Below are 8,183 nucleotides of genomic sequence, written 5' to 3'. Positions count from 1 at the left end.
TCTCTGAGCTGACAGAAAGTGCTAGGTACGGTTTTACTGCACTAGCAGTTTGGCGTCATTGTCAAACTGAAAAATTCAGCCGTAGCACGATGGAAAGCAAATCTTACTGTATTTTTCTGTGTTTATACTTCCCCAATAACCACTGGCTCAAATGCAGCCCCAAACCATGACACAGCCTTTTTAACTGTCTCCTGACCTCCAACATACACATCCACAATTAACTGAATCAAGATGTCAAATTTGGGTTCATCACTCCATAAAACTTGTTACCACTGACTTTCGTGAGGGTAATGCTCCAGTCTTCATCAAAAGTAACAGGGTGGAGTGTGTACCATGGTTTAGATTCCACGGGATCTCCTAAGATCTATCAAGGAAAGCTAACATCACAGCTCTGTTGGATAAGGTCACTTTTCCTAAGAAGGCTAAAAATGCTCCCCCTACAGGTGCTGCCGACCAGGGGTGTCCAAACTTTTTTCACTGAGGGCCACATACATAAAAATATAGGAGGGGCTGGGCCACTTACTAGAAATTAGGTATATAACCTTAACTTTAGTGTATTAAAGTTAGAAAAATCACTTAAAAGTGGTCAAATGTGTTATATTGTTGAATATAATTAAAGCTGCCTTTATCACAGCTTTCCATAAATGGATCTTTATTGATTTATTCAGAAAAAGCTTTGGTAGCTCATTCTCAGAACAGCCTCAGATTTCTTCTTAGACAGAAGATTTACAGCACAGAGAAAAACAATGAAGATGGGACGGGTACATTTCAAGCCTGTTATTTAAGTTATTAGGCTCAGCAACACACCTATTAACGTTCGTTTCAAACGGTTATCAACATTAACAGGCTGAACTGGACTTAATAACAGGAGTGCATAATTTTAGTAAATTATTCTGGTGAGTATCAGCTGTCCTGGGTATGTAAATCGGGCCATCCAGCTGTGGTGCTGATCGCCACTCGTGCCAAAAATCCAGACAAATGTCACTTGATCGAGGAGCAAATCTGCATCAGATGAGATCAGCTGACTACGTGTGCGTGCGCTGTGCGTATAAAGAAAGTGTTGCGCAAAACCAGGGTAGTGACAGAATCGATGTGCATTATTGATATTTGAAGCATGTGTACCTGCACGTGCATGCTTATTAACACATGGGTACCGTGGAATAGATTTTTAAAGTGCTCGTGCTCTCGTCCACTCCCCGCAAAAAAAAATAGCAGCTGTGCGGCGTCTGTGGCGTCGGTGCTCTCATCACATGCGATGGAGTAAAAATCAAAAGCGCAGCTTTATCAGACAGTTGCAGTTTAATGTTGGCTGACGAGTTTTCAATGCGTCGCACGACTGGATTTCTGGACATGCTGATGTTGTTGAAGTTCTGCACTTTTTCCGGGCACATTATTTCGGTGACTTTAACGAGGCCGTGTTTTATGAGGTCTCCATCTGAAAAAGGCTCGCCATGTCTTGTGATGAGTTGGGCGACCTCACAGCTGGCTATTGGAGCCTTTTCCTGGACCTTTTGAGCACAAAGAAATACTGTTGCTGACCCCGCAGGAGAGCTACCCTTTGCTTTAATTTCTGCTCTCGCTCAGCACCAGTGTTGGATGCACAGGCCTGATGTTTGGTTTCATAATGACGTCGTACATTATCCTCTTTCATAACTGCCACAGTTTCGGTGCAGATCAAACAGACACGCGTCCCCTTTAATCTTTGAAGAAATATTCATTCTCCCACCGTGTCTGAAATTTTCTGCACTCACTTTCTACCTTTCGCTTCTTTGGTTCTGCCATGTTTAGTAACTTGGGGTAAATTTCTTCTGTGATGTCCTTTTTGGTGGAGCAACTGCCTTGATCAACAGCAGCTCCCCCTGGTGTTAAAACTAAGAAGTGCAATACACTCAAGCAAAAGTTGAAGTGCGGCCATATTCTATTTAATTTATAAAATTACTTGCGGGCCAATTTAAAATGGCCCTGAACTACAGCTATACCACAGAGACCTTTTTCATATCCTAACATCTTCACAGCAGCAGATCAGGAAACAGCTGCTTGGGTTAAGAGACTGAACGATTTCTTGACAAAACTTCTTCGCCGTGCTGTAAAAGACTCACTGTCAGTTTTGTAAATGCTTGATTGCAATTTGCAGCAGATTGCTGCTAAGCCTGGCCCAACCAGTTATTAGGTTTACGGGGAATCACTTTTTCCCACAGGGCCACGTGGGTTTGGATTTTTTCCCCCTTAATCATAAATGCCTTCATTTAGAAAGTGCATTTTGTGTTTACTTCTGGTATCTTTGTCTAATATTTACATTTGTTTGATGATCTGAAGCATTTAAGTGTGAGCAAACACACAAAAAAAAATAGGAACTTAGGAAGGGGGCAAACACTTTTTCACACCACTGTCCATCCTGGTTGATTTGTCACAATGTTACTGGAGACCAAGGAGATGAGTAAGTATCTGGTTAGACACAAACACCAGGAAGCTTACTGCAGTCCTGTTATTGGGTATGGATGTCAGGATTGGTGTTGGTTATGAAAAGAATCTCTTAATGAAAATGTTGAAGCTTTTGGGATCTCAGAAACATGACAGTGTCTTAAATCAGTTTAACATAAACCAGTGGCCTTGGAAACACTTCCAGTTCTCTGAAAGTCTGTGGGTAAATCTAGGAAGAGCTAACACTTTCTTAAAGATATTATGGTCTCACGTGCTAGTTTCAAGTCATATTAAAACAATATGCAGTCAATTTGTAAATGATAGTCATTATAAGAGACAGTAGTAACTAATGTTAAAGTTCTAATGTTAAGCCACACAACAATAAAGTAACAGTTACCGTTTTTAATATGAAAGAAAAAGAATCTTTAGATGCTGTACAGAAGCACAAAAATGAGGCTTAAGCTCGTGCAAATTGATCTGGTAAGCCAAACTTTAATTAGTAAAGAATAATAAATAAGAACAAATAAGAAAAACTCTTGTTTCTTTTCAGCACTGTGGCCAGGTTGACAAAGAGTCAGTCTGTTGAGCAGAGGATTTGTTTAAACTTAAGAACTTCATGAATTTCTTCAGAAATAACATTTTAACCTTTAAAGAAAAAACAAACCCTTACCAACTCACATAACTTCTTATTATTAGGAATACCCAGAATAGAAAAGAATAGCCCCCCACTGTCATTGTACATGGACAAAGAAATGATGGGTGCTCCACACCAACTGTACAGGAATAAAATATAAACAGTCAGACATGAGGAATAGATAAAAACAAGGTAAAGGAACACTTTGGAGAACAAAGTGCTTGGAAGCAGTGCAAAAGGACTTGGTCTGAGTATTGAGTCCATATGTGAGTGGCCTCAGTGGACGGCATTTACTCAGACCATGGCTCAGATTGGTGAGGTGAGTGGGCAGGGGTGGGGTGTGGGGGATAGGGATTTTTTTGTCTGAATGACCCAGGGGAAGAAGCTTTTAGTAAGTCTGGAGATGTGGGACCTGATTGACCTGAGGTGCTGACTGGAGGGGAGCGGGTCAAACAGGTGTTGAGCAGGGTGTGAGGGCTCACCTGTGCTGGCTTTACTTTTCCTGAGACAGGAGGATCTGGTGATGGCCTGTCAGAAGGCAGACAATGATTTTTTTGGTGTTACTGACCCACTATGCAGCCTTCCTGCTCTCAGTCGTGGCCCCTGAGTACCAAACACCAGGCAGGAGGCCCGAGGAGCGGTAGAAGGCCAGCTGGTCCAGGTTATTCATCCTCAGGACAGAGAGTAAGTGCAGACGCTACTGGGCCTTCTTTACCCCGGCGATGGTGTTGTGGGTCCAGGTGAGTGGGTCCCCATAAACTTGAAGGTGCAGACAGATTGGTTCTGATCTGTCTGAGCCTCCTGAAGTCCATTATGAGTTCTTTGGTTTTAAGGATGTTCAGCTTGAGGTTACTTTCTGAGTACCAGCCGGACAATTCTCTACCTCTGCCCTGGTAAATGCTGCACTATGTCTGGTATTATGGTGTTGAACGCTGTGCCATAGTCCACGAAGAGCATCTTCACGTGGCTCTTCCTGTTGTTCAGATGGTTCAGCTCTCTGTGAACGCTGATGGTGATCCTCTGTGAGCACACTGGTGAGGGTGGAGGGAGGGGGTTAGTCTCTGCTGAGACACTATCTGCTCGAAGCACAGCATGACTACAGACGTGAGGACTTTAGGTCTAAAGTCACTGTCAGTACATGCTGCTATCTTGGTTGTATAGCGTACAGCTACTTTCAGTACCATTGTTATTTATTTAGACTATTTCTCTCTAATGAATCTTTAGTTCGTCTTTTAACACCATCGTGCCTGAACTTCTCTCCTCCAAACTCTCCCGTGCCACCAGCTTCCTGACAGACAGGAAGCAGCAAGTGAGGCTGGGGGAGATCACCTCTGAAACTCGGTCCCTCATTGGTGCCCCTCAAGGATGTGTCCTCTCACCACTACTGTTCTCCCTCTACACCAGTGACTGTTTGCAGATGACACCACCATCATTGGCCTCATTCAGGATGGTGATGAGTCTGCATACCGGCAGGAAGTTGAGCGGCTGGTACTCTGGTGCAGTCAGCACAATCTGGAGCTGAACACTCTTAAAACTGTAGAGATGACAGTGGACTTCAGGAGACATCCCTCAACTCTGCTCCCCCTCACCATATCAGACAGCCCTGTGTCGACTGTGAAGACCTTCAAGTTCCTGGGTACAACCATCTCCCAGGACCTGAAGTGGGAGACCAACACTCCATCCTGAAAAAGACCCAGCAGAGGATGTACTTCCTGAGACAACTGGGGAAGTACAGTCTTCCACAGGAGCTGCTGATCCAGTTCTACACTGCGGTCATTGAGTCTGTCCTGTGCTCCTCCATCACAGTCTGGTATGGAGCAGCCACTAAACAGGACAGGAGCAGACTGCAGCGGACTGTACGGGCAGCAGAAAGGATCATCGGCGCCACCCTGCCCTCCATCCAGGATCTGTACCTCTCAAGAACCAGGAAACGGGCAGGGAAAATCATCGCAGACCCCTCACACCCTGCACACAGACTTTTTGATCTGCTGCCCTCTGGCAGACGGTACAGAAGCCTGCAGACCAGGACCACCCGACACAGGAACAGTTTCTTTCCCCTCGCCATCTCCCTTCTTAACAGTTGACCTGTCACACTGCTCCCACTGCCAGACTGCAGCTGCACCTTATGTACATTTTGTAGTATTCATTCCACCTCATTCATTTCTGTATTTTATGTATATAAGTTTAGATTCGTTATTTATAGTTGGTTTACACAGCTTTGTGTATGTATGTGTAATGTGTATATATAGACACGTGTGTGTGTGTGTTGTGTGTGTGTGTGTGTGGGGTGTGTTGCTTACATTGTGGACATTACATTATTATTACATTATTATTACATTATACATTGCTGTGCTTGAGAGTCACCATCTACTGGAACCAAGTTCCTTGTATGTGTCTGTGCATATACATGGCCAATAAACGCGATTCTGATTCTGAGTCTGACCTCCCTGGTCTAACAACACAGGAGAAAACAAGGCTTCCCAAAAATATTGGGGAGCTCACTCCTACTCACTCCGCGCTTCACACACATGCCGGAATAACTAAATGGCTAAGGCTGCGTTTGCTCAGTCTGGACCTGGACCTGGACGCCACGGCTCTTCCATCGTCCTTTATTGGCTATGTCCACAGAGGCCCATCCTTCTGTCCACCAAAATTGATCACAGCACAGAAACAGCTTTAGTGAAGGTTGCACATGATCTTCTCTGACAGTGGACTGCTCGTCCTGCTAGACCTCAGTTCACTGTATGATACTGTTGTATTTGGCCATGAAAATCTTAGAAATGGTGTCCTATCAGTCTGTGTGTCCTCACCTTGGCCTCAGTGAGATTTGGCCAGGATGTCCTTTAATGCAAATATTAAACAAACATGCAGAACTGCTTTCTTGTATTTGTGCATCATCTCTAAAATTAGAAACGTCCTGTCTCAGAATTATGCTGAAAACCTAATTCATGTATTTATTACTAATCACATTATCTTAAATGGTAAATGGCCTGTATTTATATAGCGCTTTACTAGTCCCTAAGGACCCCAAAGCGCTTTACATATCCAGTCATCCACACATTCACACACTGGTGATGGCAGCTACATCGTAGCCACAGCCACCCTGGGGCGCACTGACACTGTGTGCCGGACACTGGCGCCACCGGGCCCTCTGACCACCACCAGTAGGCAACGGGTGAAGTGTCTTGCCCAAGGACACAACGACCGAGACTGTCCGAGCCGGGGCTCGAACCGGCAACCTTCCAATTACAAGGCGAACGCCCAACTCTTGAGCCACGATCGCTCCCTGAAAACTCTTTAGCTGATCCAAAATGCCGCAGAGAGTACTGAAAGAGAGCAGATTTCTCCTGTTTTGGCTTCCTGTTAAATCCAGAATTCAAAATCCTGCTCCTCACATACAAGGTCTTAAATAATCAGGCCCCATCTTATCTTAATGACCTTGTAGTACCATATCACCCTATTAGAGCGCTTCGCTCTCGCTCTGCAGGCCTACTTGTTGTTCCTAGAGTATTTAAAAGTAGAATGGGAGGCAGAGCCTTCAGTTTTCAGGCCCCTCTTCTGTGGAACCAGCTTCCAGTTTGGATTCAGGAGACAGACACTATCTCTACTTTCAAGATCAGGCTTCAAACTTTCCTTTTTGCTAAAGCATATAGTTAGGGCTGGACCAGGTGACCCTGAATCCTCCCTTAGTTATGCTGCAATAGGATGATAGCATGATACACTTCATTCACACTCCTTTCTATTCGCACTCGTCATGTGTCGATCACTGTCCTGTGCTTGCTCACAGCAGGTCTTCTGATGGTTGGGGTTTTCTCTGTATTAGTGTGGGGTCTATAGCTTGTTTTATAAAGTGTCTTGAGCCAACTGTTGTCATACAGTTGAAGTGACCTGAACTGAATTTAATGTAGGTTTAATTTCAAAAGATAAGTAGTGAAATTTACATTCATTTCACTACATGTCCGTTCCTCCCAGAGAGAGAAAATAAGCACGTGTTTCAAATCAGTCCCAGTGTAGGATAGAACGAGTCCAAAAGCACAAGATGATCTCCTCTCAGCTTGACTGTGTTCATCAGAGAAAGCTCAAGCATTGGCTGCCTCCAGTGTAGCCCTCCTTCACCATCTGTCCAATCAGAGGCAAACGCAGCCATGCAGAGCTGCCAGTATAAAGCTGCACTCAGAAACAGAGCAGAGCCCTCTGCATTAGCCTGCTACACTCTCTCAGGTAGGTCCATTCACACACACACACACACACACACACAAAGTTTACCTTTGTTAGAGTGCAGGGTCACACCACAGTATCGACTTCGTCTTCTAACATGGAAATGACGCTGTTTGTTGATGTGGATGTGGATGCTGGGGGGGTTTAAACTGCCCTTGAGGAGAGATGCTTTTGTTCTTTATGTTGTTGATAGAAATCTTATTCTCAGTTTTCACTTCAGTGCGGACATTAACTGTAAAATTCTACAGATTTCATTTAGCCTTGTAATGGAGTGTGCTTGGAGATATGCTCACTCAGTACTCACAGTTGTTCTTATGGAGTGTATTGTGGTCTGGGTATAGGAAGGAGCCCAGTGTGTGTGTGAGGTTGGATGAGTGGCTGTGTTTTAAATTCATTTGTATGAATTCAAATTCAAAGATTTTTTCTTATTCTGCAGAAAGTGATGTAACACAGTAACATCAATGATTGGGAACACGTTGTGTTGCCTCATTTTTATAATGGTGAAAGAACTCTGAATAGAAATCATGCAGCTCATTTGTGTTTTCCTTAAGATGGATATAGGAATGAACTTCGTATGCAGAAACACGATACACAGTGCTGTGAAAAAGCATTTTGCTGATTTGTCACACTTAACGCACTTTCTGATCATCAAACTAATTTTAATATCTTAGATACGAAATGCAGTTTTTCAGTTAACAGAGAAAAAGGCTTTAAAAAAGAGAAAATGAATTCAGCCTTAATAAATGGTTCAGTGGGCAAAGAACAGCCTGTTTCATGAGATGACATCTGAATCAAACTGAAGTCATTTTGTTCATTTGAGCCCTTCAGAGGTGGAGCTGCTGGGTGTTTCAGACCATCGTCCTGCTCCATAACACAAGTGTGCTTAACCTTCAGGACATGAACTGTTGGA

The 8,183-nt window shown here is 43.9% G+C and overlaps 1 protein-coding gene across 6 annotated transcripts in view; it reads left to right on the top strand.

Moving 5' to 3' along the window:
* palmdb (palmdelphin b) overlaps window positions 1-8,183 on the top strand; it is a 92,620-nt gene that overhangs the window by 64,728 nt on the left and 19,709 nt on the right. For 2 of the 6 annotated variants that reach the window (XM_005939302.3, XM_005939301.3), the window contains exon 1: window positions 6,701-7,276. The exons of the other annotated variants lie outside the window; for them this stretch is intronic. The gene's annotated coding sequence lies outside the window, so the exon portion shown is untranslated. Of the gene's footprint in view, window positions 1-6,700; window positions 7,277-8,183 lie in introns of those variants that run through there. 6 annotated transcript variants of the gene reach the window in all.

Source organism: Haplochromis burtoni, unplaced genomic scaffold (assembly GCF_018398535.1).
Source record: "Haplochromis burtoni strain Fernald_Lab_line unplaced genomic scaffold, NCSU_Asbu1 Contig_261, whole genome shotgun sequence".
Taxonomy (NCBI): Eukaryota; Metazoa; Chordata; class Actinopteri; order Cichliformes; family Cichlidae; genus Haplochromis; species Haplochromis burtoni.
This window is presented reverse-complemented; position numbering and strand designations above follow the sequence as displayed.